Consider the following 14644-nt stretch of genomic DNA (forward strand, 5'->3'; position numbering starts at 1 on the left):
GTTAATTATTCATATTTCTTGTTGTGAGCTAAATTCGCTACAGTACCTAATCAAAAATAAAAGGCAAAGGTATCCCAAGCCAAAGCAAGTGCATTACATAAGGAGATACAGTGAAGGTAACATGATCAAATATAAAATATTTAAAAATCATCTATTATTGTAAATGTAATTTTTACTTACATAATTTTTTATTTAATTATAGTTTTAGTAGGACAACATTTTATGTAAAATAGTTTTAATGTAAAATAGTTATGGACTAAACAACCCATCTAGTTTATGGATTCTCATGCATCACACACACACACACACACACACACACATGCACAGACACACACACACACACACTGTCCAGGTCTTTAACTGTACTCTTTTGTGGAGGTGGAATTGCAACTTGACATGTTGTTCATGCCATATTTAACACATGGCCTGCGTTAGTGCATAGGTTGCAACTATGGAAATGGAAAAAGGAACCTTACATCAAATCACGGACAGACACACATACACACACACACACACACACACACACACATATGCTCAGCAGGTATAAAAGATAAATGTGAGCGAATACGAAATGTGTTCATGGCAGCCAAGAAAGGGAGGGAAAAAATAAAATATTAAAGATGTACAGGAGTCTGTAAGAATACTGCCACTAAGATCAGACACGGAGTGCTAACACAGTAACAATGTCTGTCAATCAATGTCTGTCTGGGACAGGATAGGACACACAGCTGGGGACTTGTTACAAATCCTACAGGGAAGCTGTAGCCAGACTAGTGTTATAGAGCCACTGATGTGGGGGTGAAAACCAATACTACAGTTTCACAGGTAATATTGATCCAGTGGCTCTGTCTCTCTGTCTTGCTGTCAGGAATCATGACTTTGGGAAGTGTTATCTCTCAAATGAGTCAAACGTAAAGGGGCTATCTGTTAGTGACTGGAGGTACACAATACATACAGCACAGAAAGAGATACAGAGAGGAAGAGAGATTACTAAATATTTAACCTGCCCTGAAACCTTCAGTACTGATAATGCAAAAACTGAAAAATCTGAGGCTGGGAGAGGGAGGAAGGGCTAACAGCAATTTTGCCCCTCCACACTTTTTCTATCATATACTTCTCCATTTGTGTGTGTGTGTGTGTGTGTGTGTGTGTGTGCATATTATTATTGTGCACGTAAACTCTTAAAATTAAAATAGTGTGTGTGTGTGTGTATATATATATATATATATATATATATATATATAATCCCCCCCCCCCAGAAGCAGCTTTAAAGGCAAAAATTTTACTAAAGATGTATGGTTTGCTTTAAAAATGTTAATTTTAGAAATTATGCATATATAAATAGTGGAAAAAAAGTAAATGACAGTTTTTTTTAACCAGAAAAGATACTGATTACATGACTGATTACAATCGATTACAATTAAATTTTTTATCACTGTTTTTTTTTTTTTTTTGGGGGGGGGGGGGATAATGCATCAATTATGGCTGACTTTGCACCCTCTCAGCCTTGACCTACAGCAGTAAAACTGCCTCTCATGTAAGAATCTTTATGTCCTTCTCTCTGCTAAATTCAGTTAACTTGGACTCAAAAAATCTCATTGGCTGTTAAAAATAATAATAAATATTAATACCAAGGCTAAAAAACAAAGTGCTCCTGGGTCACAGTGGCACCTTGGCTTCTCCTCTCTGACCTACAGGTTCACATGTCTGTCGCTTTTATTTAGTAAAATCAGCACTTTCAGTGCTTTCTTCGCAATAAGTTACAAAAAAAAATCTTTACACGTAGCACATGAAATGCTTTTGTGTTGTTCCCTGTACAGTTCAGTGCTGGTTGACTGTATTAGAGTGCTGACCGGCAAACACCTCTGTTTACTACAATTGTGATGATTAAATGTTTCATCCAAAACAAGAAACAGGCAGAGATGGTGGGGGAAGTGATTACTTTTAAGTGGGTCACAGAAGCTCAGGAAAAATACATTTATCTTGCATGGCAGCAGAGTCTCTATCTCTTTTCTCTTCCTGTAGTGAACGTTGTATGTGAGCACAGTAGACGATCGAAGAGTTTCTGACAAGAAACAGATGGTGCTGTGAAAATAGCCTGCTACTCTCAATCTCTTCCTCTCTGTCTCCTCAATGCTAGTCTTCAACTCATCTCTGGAACAGTATACTGTAGTCAAGTCCAAGTGTGCAGGAAGGCAGGATCACAGCCTGCAGCACACATCCGGGATACAAACTATGAAACCATATGTTGTGAGTTACATGGAGAAGAATGGCTGTCTGAGCTGATGTACAACTACTACATTGATGAAATCTGATCAAAATAATCGAATTGGACCGACTAAAAATTGAATCAAAGCCACAAGTCACAAAACTTGTTAGCAGTTTTCAGTTAATTCAAGCCATTAGTGTGTTCAGTTGTGTCAGACTGTAAATATACCATTCAAAATATTTTATTTGAAAGAAATTAATACTTTGTCAACAAGGATGCATTAAATTGATAAAATGTGACATTTGTACAATAAAGACATTTGTAATGTTACAAAACATTTATATTTTAAATAAATGCTGTTATTTTAAACCTTTTATTTAAAGACCCCTGAAAACAATGCATCACAGTTTCCACAAAAAAATTAGGGAACACAACGGTCAACACTGATGATGATAATAATAGGAAATGTTTCTTGAGCACCCAGCAGCATATAAGAAATATTTCTGAAGGATCACGTGACATTAAAGACTAGAGTAATGGTTGCAGATTTGCTGTAAAATTGTGGTAATATTTCACAACATTATTGCTTTCGCTGTATTTTTGATTAAATAAATGAAGCCTGAGCATAAAAGACTTCCTAAAGATCTTACTGACCCCAAACTTTTGAATGGTACTGTCTTAAAACTCTGGGTGTTTAATATAATCAGTCAAGACATGTGTTGACTTCCTCATTGAGATGAGAAACTAAAATAGTATACTAAACAAACCCAAGCAAGCCTTTGCAATAACTTTAGCATTGTATTTAATAAAAAAGTAAACAAAGTAGTGGAGTTTCTGCTATGGTTGGATAAAAAAATGGACTCTGAGTTATAATACAATCATAACATGAAGAGAATGTTAAATTATACTGTATATTCAAGTTCTATCAACATTTTAAACAGAAATTCTTTTTCAGCCTTTCAGCCAGTTGTGCTAGTTATCAGCACAGTGCAGTTGTTACAGGGCTGACAAGACGTGAGATGTGCGGATCCATGTGCAAGCTTTTATTTAAAGCAGAAGAGGTCAGAAACACAGGCAGGGTCGAACAATGGCAAACAGGTATATGGCGGGCAAGACACAAGAATAATCCTAGGGCTAGCGTAGGTCAACGATCGGCGAACAGAATCCAAAGGGCGAGACTAGAGGGATAAATCCAGGAAAAAAGGCAAAGATCAGAAACCAAGAAAACAGACAGGGCAAGACTAGGCTAGGACTGGGAAACTAACGAGGGCTCTGTAAAGTAGCTATCACTGCTGGCGATAAGCGCATACAATACTCAGCAGTTTGATAGGAGTCAGACTGAGTGATATATAGTGAATGTGTGATTGGATACAGCTGTGTGTAATCAGTGCTGTGTGCAATCAGTACAATGGATGATGGGATATGTAGTATCAGTTTGTGTAGTGCGAGAGTCGATGTAATGGAAAGGGTGACCTCTGATGACAAGCAGACGGAAGTTCATGGACCGGATTCGTGACAGAGTCCCCCCAAGGAGCGGCTTCCAGACGCTCAAAACACTTTACGATTCCGGAGGGAGGTGGAGCGGAGGCGGAACAGGGGGGGGGGTGGAGGTCCAGCAAGGAGCGGCTTTCAGACGCTCAAAACACTTTACGATTCCGGAGGGAGGTGGAGCGGAGGCGGAACAGGGGGAGGGATGGAGGTCCAGGTCCATGTGGAAGTGGAGAGACTGGGGACTGAGGCAGGACCAGCGGAGCAGAGAGCCAGGGCGGAGCCGGCAGTACAGGTGGAGCTGAAGACGACCAGAGCAGGACAGAAGACCACCACGGCGAAGTAGAGGACCACCAGAGCCAGACAGTAGACCGAGCAGAAGACCACCACAGCGGAGCAGACGGAGCAGGAGACCCCCACGGCAAACCAAACCGATCAGGAGACCATGGCAGAGACTGTAACATAGAGAGAGCAGAGACAGACAACACAGACAGAACATTGGGTGTGATAGACAAGGCTGAGTGTTCAGAGGCAGCCTCCTTGGCTGGGTCGGGACAGGAGAAAAGTTCATAAATGGCCTCTGTAGCCATGACAGGACAGGCAGAGAGTTCACAGACGGCCTCCATAGCCGTGACAGGACAAGCAGGGAGTTCGCAAACGGCCTCTATAGCCGTGACAGGACAGACAAAGAGTTCACTGACGACCTCCTTGGCCGGAACAGAACAGGCAGAGAGTTCATGGATGACCTCCATAGCTGTTACAGGACAGGAAATTAGTTCATAAGTGGCCTCTGTGGCAAATTCAGGGCTGGACGTAAGTTCACAGACAGCCTCTACTGCCGCGTTGAGACAGGACAATTGTTCACAGTTGGCCTTCGTGGCCGGTTCAAGACAAGACGAGAGTTCATCAACGGCCTCTGCGGCCGGGTTGACAAAGGACGAGAGTTCAATAACCATGACAAGCATGACAAGCATGACTGGGGATTCAGAAATGGTCTCCTTGACCAGTGCAGGACAGGACACTAGTTCATAGGCCGTGACAGGACAGGCTGAAAGTGCGTTGCTGGGCGCCACCACCACGCAAGGAGCTGAAGCGAGCACCGCCGTTTCGGGAGGTTCTGCAGCATGCGCCGCCACCTCTGAAGAAACTGCAGCAGACACCATGGCCTCTGGGAGCACAGCAGTGGGCACCGCTACCTCGGGAGGTTCTGCAGCGTAAGCCGCCACCTCTGGAGATGTTGTAGCAGGTGCCGCTGCCTCTAGCAAATCGGCGGTGGAGTACGCGGCCCAGATACACCATAAAGCAACCTCCCATATGAGAAGTGCTGCAGACAGGGGAATGAGTTCATGAACAGAAGGGTTAGAGTGAGTGGGTTTGGGGTTACCAGCTGTGCGTGCAGACACCAGCGGTGCATCCCTCACACTGGATACCAGACTGGGATACCGAAGGACTGACCTTGATAATCTGGGTGCCACAGACAGGACGTGACGTGACTCTGGATGATCAGCTGTGAGGTGACGTGACTCTGGGTGATCAGCTGTGATGTGACGTGACTCTGGGTGATCAGCTGAGACGTGACGTGACTCTGGGTGATCAGCTGAGACGTGACGAGACTCTGGACAAACAGCTGAGACGTGACGTGACTCTGGATGATCAGCTGTGAGGTGACGTGACTCTGGATGATCAGCTGTGAGGTGACGTGACTCTGGATGATCAGCTGTGAGGTGACGTGACTCTGGGGGATCAGCTGAGACGTGACGAGGCTCTGGGAGATCAGCTGAGACTTGACTTGACTCATGAAGATCAGCCGTGATTTGACTTGACTCATGAAGATCAGCCGTGATTTGACTCGACTCATGAAGATCAACTGTGACTTGACTTGACTCATGAAGATCAGCTGTGACTTGACTTGACTCAGGAAGATCAGCTGTGACTTGACTTGACTCTGGCAGATCAGCTGAGGCGTGACGAGGCTCTGGAAGATCAGCTGTGACTTGACTCATGAAGATCAGCTGTGACTTGACTTGACTCATGATTGGCAGCCGTGACATAATGGGGTGCTGTTGTGTCCGCCATTTTGTAAGCGTGCTCTAGTTGTAAGCGTGCTCTAGTGCGGCCGCCATTTCACGAGCGGGTTGCATCACCGGAGTAGCGATCAGTAAACTTGAATATCCTGGAGCTTGTGGTTGACTAAACTCAGCAGCCACCATTACAGGCACAGACGCGGTGTCACGTTCTTCCTCCACGACACCCACAGTAGACACAGAGATAACAGTCAATAAAGCATAATCCACAAACTGACGTAGTGACGAACGCGGACCCTCAAGTATAAGCTTAGATTTTAGCGGCTGAAACAGGTATATGGCGGGCAAGACACAAGAATAATCCTAGGGCTAGCGTAGGTCAACGATCGGCAAACAGAATCAAAAGGGCGCGACTAGAGGGATAAATCCAGGAAAACAGGCAAAGATCAGAAACCAAGAAAACAGACAGGGCAAGACTAGGCTAGGACTGGGAAACTAACGAGGGCTCTGTAAAGTAGCTATCACTGATGGTGATAAGCGCGTACAATACTCGGCAGTTTGATAGGAGTCAGACTGAGTGATATATAGTGAATGTGTGATTGGATACAGCTGTGTGCAATCAGTGCTGTGTGCAATCAGTACAATGGATGATGGGATATGTAGTCCGGGATGATATGCAACAGTTTGTGTAGTGCGAGAGTCAATGTAATGGAAAGGGTGACCTCTGATGGCAAACAGACGAAAGTTCATGGACCGGATTCGTGACAGCAGTCAGCTGTCAAATGCTGACTATAATGTTGTACAACTCCCAAGTATGATTTATGAAACATCACTCATTCACACGTATTTCAGAACGTTCGTTACTGTATAAGATACTTTTGAGGCTTGCAGGAGTGTATATCGCCCTTTCCATAATTATAGTACATTTATTTCCCTGTTTTTAAAGCATTATAGGCAAAAATGCTGTCTTTTTTACGTAATAAATGTTAGAAACATTAATATATTATATCATTTTAAATACATTTAAAAGCATTTCTGTATCTCCCATAAAACAAGGATTTTGGCCTGTCTAGCATCAGAGGTCCTGACCATTTTGACAGCATCCAGCAACTAAAATTATACTACAATAAGTTATAATTTTGATATACACCACCATTCAAAAGATTGGGGTCAGTAGGATTTTTTTTTAAGTCTTTAATGCTCATCAATTCTGCATGTATTTGATCAACAAATGCAGTAAAAAGTATGACTGTAAATTATTATTATAATTTAAAATAATTGTTTTCTATTTTAATATTTAAAATGCAATTTAATCCTGTGATGGCAAAACTGAGCCAGTGTCAGTGAATACAAGCACTAATTATTTACCCAAACTTTTGGACAGTAGCATATTCCGATAAATTGATATTTAATTAATTATAGTAAACTACTATTTCAATAACTTTACTGACATTTACATTTGCCCCATACCTGTGCATGCAACCCTGCTACCACATGACTGTCCCCCATTACAAAAAATCTTATTACATTTCCTCCATTTTTACAGTTGATCAGTAACTACAAAACAACATTGATTCCAAAACTATCAATCCCCTGCTTAGTGAATTAATTTAAACTTAATTTATAACCCTTTTACTTGCAACATGTTGTAGTGTACTTTTTATTTTATTCTACAAATGTTGACATTTATTTTTTTAATGGATAGAAAATAATAATAATAATAATAATAATAATAACAAATGAACAAAAATAACACTGCTTACATAATATGGGGTTGACAATCACATTTTTTGAGGGTTAAGAATCTCATTTCTCAGATCATTTAAACTATTTTGTACCCTATTCAACTCATGAAAACTGGCATTCAGTTTCCCTATTAGGAGGTAGGTGGCACCATTATACTGAAAATGAAATGTTTGTGAATAACACACAGGGGCAGATGTCAAGTGGGTGACTACCCTGCCAACAGTACCATGTACCAATCATTCACTGAACTTGCCATAATCTTTTCAAAATATATTATTGTGTGTGTGTGTGTGTGTAAACCACTGGCATGTCTGAAAGAGTTACTTCCACATAGATGTATTCATCTAAAGGCCCAGTGAACCAAATAATATGAAAAAGAATTAGAAAAAAACGTGAGGTAGAAGACAGAGAGAGACAGAGATGGAAAAAAAGAGATAAACGAGAAGACTGAAAGATTGACAACAGACATAAGTCCCAGTATGCACTAGGGCAGTATCCTCTCACATATTTGTCTTAAATACAGGTGACTGTGAAGAATCTTACATATAAAACAGACGGGGATGCACTTCACTCCCATTCTAGCTTTAAACAGAAAAATAATACCCTTGCATTCCCTAGGCATTATAATAGAGAGGCCAGGAAGCTTTACCTCTTTATATCTCCCGGGATGGCTTCTTCAAACAAAAATTGCTTTTATTTGGAGAAAATATCCTCCCCCCCTCTGAAATAATGCCTTTATTCCCTGCTCTTATGGGGTTGGGTAGGAGGATGTGGCTTTGCTTTTGCATATGCATCTGCCAAAGCCAAGAGATTTTCATGTTACAACATGAAAGCTGTATATGTGATATAGTTGCGGCGGTCACACTGCGATGCTCCGAGACTCAAAACAACCCTAACGTGGTTCTTCAGCGTGGGATTATGATTTGGAAGTAAAATTTGATCACAAAAGTTTCTTGAAGTTTGAAATTGCACAAGCACATTAGGCAGGGCTCCGAGGAACAATATTTCATGCCACATGGTGGTTGTTCTTGATTTGGAAAGTACTTTTGACAGTTTTATGGCTACGAGGAGGAAAGTATACATGTTTCTATTAAGTTTTGGAAAGTAGTTGAATTAAAAGTTACTGAGAAGAGACACCTTTGCACACTGAAAGCTTTCTACATGAGCATACTTTGTCAAAAAAGAAAAAAAAAAGATTAATGAACTATATTTCTTGGATGCTCAGTTCAAATAAATATCTGCTCTATTGGCTTTTAAAAACTTTAGATGCTATCGAAACAAAATCTCGTAAAAAATATATATACATGAAAATAAAAAATAAAATTCTTCTTCTTCATGGTGTAAACAGCTAATAAAATTCCCTCTTCCAGCCACCATCACAAGAAAAAAAAAGGTATCTCAGTCAGTTATTTTTATCAGCCATCTATTGTGACAATTCAGTCTCTCTTTGCAGCTACAAAGAAAGCAGATGTATATTATCACATTTTAACCGGCTTCATTACAGGTGACAGATTTCAAACACAATCAGTGTAATTTGTGGCATAATGTGAGGAGACTGTTCCTGACCACTCTGAGGGCATGACTCTTTCTTCTGCTCATTTATACAGAGTTCCGAGGAAAACTAGCTGGCTGTAACATCATGCAATGCAAATGACTTCACTTAAGCCTAAAAACACTCTAGATATAAAGTATGGATAATGCAAGGAAAGGTAAATTTAGGTTATTCAGTTTTGTAATATGAGCTCAAAAACCCACAATTCTTAACTGTCAGCTCATGATGTTGTTGACAGCTCTATTCATACTGAATGAATTGCATTTTGAGTATTTATTTATAACTTATCTTGACTATTCCTATTTTGCTTCTATGTTATAATAGTTTGCTGGATGGCCTTGAGAAAAAAAGCAGTCAGAGAAAATGCACATATTTTATCATTGCATTAGTTGTTCTTTTTACAATTTAAATGAGTCTGACTCAAAGAGATGCCAAGGCTGTTTCTGTCAATAAGACTGACTGGTGCAGTGCCACACAAAAGCTGTTTTTACACCACCGTATCAGAATATTCCTGAATAGACAGAGTAAAAGTGTATTCATAGACTTTAAATTTAAAAGCCAAATGTAAGTTTATTTTCCAAATACAGGTGCTATATGCTTCATTACATCTTCATGAATAATGAGATACATTCCTTTCAGTTTCTTGTTTATCCTGAATATGTGAATACTGAAGGCTGCTAAATGAGTTCCATCAGACTCAGAATGACAGAAGGCTTATATAATCTACTAAATACTATGCACTTAAACTATGCACTATGATGTACTCCTGAATTTTAGAAGGTTATTTTTGATGGCCCTTCTCCTTTTGTTTTATGAGGAGGAAAGATGAAAGATTTAAGTGGATCATTTCTCAACATTCCACACTTTGGCCAACTGACCTAATATGTAACCATTGTAGGACGGGTTACTGAAGCACACTGGTTAGACAAAAGTTTATTTTGAAACAAAGAAAGCAAAAAAGAAGCAATGGATCCTCATGATTGGAAAGGCTGTGTGACCTGGTGCCTCAGCTCGGTCGGTGTGGAGGAAAGATTTAAAGCTTGCTTACAGGACGGAGAAGGACAACAACAGCAGATCGGTAATGGAAATGGTAACCTGTCCATTGTCTTGATGAGCTGGGTTTGAAGTTTTAAAAGATAAACCATAATTTTGTCACAGAATCAACAACAATGGACTCCACAGATTTCAGAGGTTGTGGGCAGCGTAACCACAGAAGAATGCAAACTTATGTGTATTTATTTATTTGTTTTGAGAAAGAACCATTGTGTACCAGCTACCATGTTCCAAAACAGAGACTTCTGACTTCACCAGAAATCCACAGTTAGGTCCACCAGCTGAAAAAGCCAGGTGCTCTTTTGAAAACACCCAGCTATGGATACCCAAAGACCGGCAATATTTATTTCTTCTTCATTGTAGTCTCGTCGTTGTACAAGTAGAATGTGAGGCTGGTGTTATTTGTCCCACCCCTCCTCCACTATGATTAGACAGCAGGGTAAAAAGTGACAGTGTTGAGAGCCCCTCTTTACCCAAAGTTTTTTACCCATTTTTTTAGCTCTCGGCAACCAGAAAATAATGCTAAGCGCTCAGTGTGAAAGCCACACTGCTGGCATTTTCAAATATGTGCAACTCCCTCAGGAAAAAATGCTTTGGTGGACACACAGTCTTATGGTTTTGCACAAATTTAAGTGTATGAGGCCACATGAACATTATACAACTAACTACAGATATATTTGTTTATAAACTTTAACTTTTAAGCAAATGAAATGCATTAAGAAGTCACACCCCTGTAAAGCTAACCATTTTGTTTCATTACACATCATCTCCTGAACATCAGCCAGCGGAAAATAAGGTTGGAATTTGGGAATATGCCACATCTGACTTTAAATGGAACAATGCATAACAAAGCCTTTTACTTATCCAAATAAGCAATACTAAAAACCACTGGTCTTATCCACAAATCCAGCTTGGTGCTAAAGTCATTCCCCAGGCCCTGGGGTTGCTTCTGAAAAAAGCACTTGATTATTTGACTTTTAGTGGTGCAAAGTAAGTACAAGTGTAGTGCAAGAGTAAAAAAATCAGAAACTAGCCTCAGTCTATTTATATACAGAAATAAAATAGAAGTGGTAAAACTTGTTTCACAAACATTTAGTGCCAGATGTGCAAAAAACATTACATTATATTTTCTGTTGATAACTGTAAACCTAAAAAACTAATTCTAGCATTGTTATTTTGTTTATGTATACAAGCATCTGACAAGAAAGTGCTACATGGTCAGAAGTCAGAGACATCAAGTGGGAATATCTCTCAACCAAATTGAATGGCCTAAATGTACAACATGAACAAACAAGAAACATTGATGGGATGTGGCAGAATTCCAGGAGTAAGCAGAAGTGTGCTGAGCGGTAGCTGATGGAGTTGTGTAGATTGTATTAGCCCAGCAAGATATTATAGCGCTGCTCTGATGTGTCGACATACCTTAATTTAATGACCTGGAAACAGAAAGTAGTGTGTAATCAAATGACCCCGAGGCAAAATAGGGAGTCTGAAAGTCAACAACCCCCAGGTCAACATAAATTAGCTAACGTTATAACATGAGAGCAGTGAGCTGGCATGAAATCTAATGAGGAGAGAAGGCCGAGTGTGACCACGCCACAGCTGACAGCCGGAGAGTGGTAGGTGTTCGTGCGGTGAGCAGAACCACAGGAAAGTGGATCGGCAAGGACACTACTGAGAGATTCCAGCATTGTGGACATCTGGCTCATTCCCACTGGCCTTTGAAACACCCATCAAAGCAGTCAGTGCTGGGCAAGAATAAACTACCCTGAGGGCATGGAGAGGCAAGATGTTTGGGTAATTTTACTGTGGTGGATTCCAAGCGCTGCAGGTTAGAGAGGAATGGACACAATCAAAGGCAAGAGAAGGTGAAATAACAAATACTCCACACAAATGCTGAGATGCACTTAAAAGAGTTGTTAGTGGCTGATATGTAGTAAAGAAGTTGCAATTTTACCATAGTTGCTTTTCGTGAAACAACTTACAATACACTTTCTTGCTAAACAGACCAGCTTACCTGGTAACTAACATATGTTTTAGACAACCCAGGCTTATTGGAAATATGTGACTCTGCCTGCATTTCTACAAAACAGAAAAGATGTACCTAAACATACTTTGTTTTGCAGTTTCCAGGTGAAATGAACACACCAACAACTTTTGTTTCTTTGCATACAAATTATGATTACAGGTGCGGATTATTGATAATTTAAGGCATCACATAAGCAGCTCCTTATACATGGCTTTTCTGACATAGTAAGCTTGCTCAGTAGCTCACCTGATACAGTGTGGCATGCTCAGGTATGAGTCCCCTTAAACATGAGTCATATCCACAAAACAACTTAAATGTCATAGTTGCTTCAGCAAATGTGTTTTCAACGCACATTTGCTTTTGTTAACACTATCAGTTAGGTTTAGAGTAGGCTTTAGTGTAGGTGGTACATTAATTTCAAATGCGACAGAGCATTAACTTTTTAGCGACACTCAATGGATATTTCAATTCTGAACAGCCGTGATATGTATGACCAACATGAAATGTTGCCACAGTCACATTTCAGAGAAAATTAAACACACTATTCATCGCTATACAGTGGACAGTTCTCTTAGAAACTGCTGCGAAACATGCTACAAGCAACGCAGTATCTATCTGTCAATGTGCACATAAGCATGATTTAGATACTACAATCATACGCCGTAGAATGCAATCTATATCAATCAGTATTAACACATACAGTAACAGGCTTCTCTGTGAGTTGTAATAGTTTTACTATAGTAACCTTAGAGCTAGAGATTAAAATCATTATTCAAAGGCATTGATGTCAGTTTTGAAAGACCATTCTCTCCCTTTTCTCACTCTTGATCTTTCTGTTCTCTCTTAAGCCCACTCTACAGCCCAAGATCATTGGTAGGATAAGTGACGGATGAGCATGTATGTGTATGTGTATGTGTGTGCGTGTTAATGGTAGAGTTCAAGGTTTAAGAGCTTTTCTAACATGCTCATTTACTGAGTAATGGCCGAGGGGCAAAGAATGTCAGCCCAGAGAGCACACACACACACACACACACACACACACACACACACACACACACACATTAGCTCTACAGAGAAAGACCACTCTCAGCTTCATGCTATTTATGTGTCAGGGTTCTTGTAACCTTAGAGCTAGAGATTAAAATCATTATTCAAAGGCATTGATGTCAGTTTTGAAAGACCATTCTCTCCCTTTTCTCACTCTTGATCTTTCTGTTCTCTCTTAAGCCCACTCTACGGCCCAAGATCATTGGTAGGATAAGTGACGGATGAGCATGTATGTGTATGTGTATGTGTATGTGTGTGCGTGTTAATGGTAGAGTTCAAGGTTTAAGAGCTTTTCTAACATGCTCATTTACTGAGTAATGGCCGAGGGGCAAAGAATGTCAGCCCAGAGAGCACACACACACACACACACACACACACACACACATTAGCTCTACAGAGAAAGACCACTCTCAGCTTCATGCTATTTATGTGTCAGGGTTCTTCAGCCAAAACAAATCCATACTATCGACCTCTAACCGTGATACTTGATACTCTGAACACAGATGCACAAACATACATGTTCATTCAGAGATGCACAAAGGAATTGTTTTGTTTGTTATTGAAAGCAATTGTAATGAGAGATATTAAATTAATTCTACAAAATTAACATTATCAAGATTTAATTAAATGCAGGTATGATTTTGTTAAGTCATTAGTAGACAAATGCATCAGAATCAGAACAAACTGATGAATTATTTAAATGCAAATGCGTGTATGTTTGCTCCAGTCTGTAATTGGACAAAGACAGTCATACTCCATATTATTTTCCCTGACTTATTTCCTCCTTATTGAATTTCCGCTCAAACTGCAGAATCTTTGCTCCGTTACTAATGAACTCATTCCATCTCTCCCTTCATGCCATCTTCACTCGCATCCTTTCTGTCTTCCAACAACCTGTATCGCCTCCCAACTCTGTCTCACCTCATTTGCAATCTGCTGCTCTCCCTAACTTTCTTTTTAACACAAAAGCACACTCAAGAAACAAATATGTAGCAAATACATATATATTATTTTTTTTTGTTTAGTTTTTAGTTTTTTACATTTTTTATTTCTTCTCTTACATTTTGGAACAACACAAGGGTGAACTATAACAGTCACAATTTTTTAAGGCATTTTTTTTGTCCAAGGGGTCAAGGTTTGGTCCAAGTTAGTCACTGCTGGTAAATTATTTAACTCCTTTATGACTCCTGACTTGACTTTATGGATGCAAAAATTAGCTTTTTTCATTGGTGGCTAATTGGCTATTAAAGGAATGGTTCACAAATGGTTCATTAAAGGAATGGTAAAAAATAAAAAAATAAATAAAATATATTCAAACAGCTGACAAAAACATCACAATAATCCAAAGTAGCTCTGCATTCTGTATGCACCTATCACTCAAATGAGATCGCAGCAATTTCCTGATGAATCAAATCAATCACACACACACATACATATATATATATATATATATTTTTTTTTTTTTCACTCAAAAAACCCTTATACACTTGTATACA

The sequence above is a fragment of the Sinocyclocheilus grahami genome, unplaced genomic scaffold (genome assembly GCF_001515645.1).
Source record: "Sinocyclocheilus grahami isolate Dianchi unplaced genomic scaffold, SAMN03320097.WGS_v1.1 scaffold848.1, whole genome shotgun sequence".
Taxonomy (NCBI): Eukaryota; Metazoa; Chordata; class Actinopteri; order Cypriniformes; family Cyprinidae; genus Sinocyclocheilus; species Sinocyclocheilus grahami.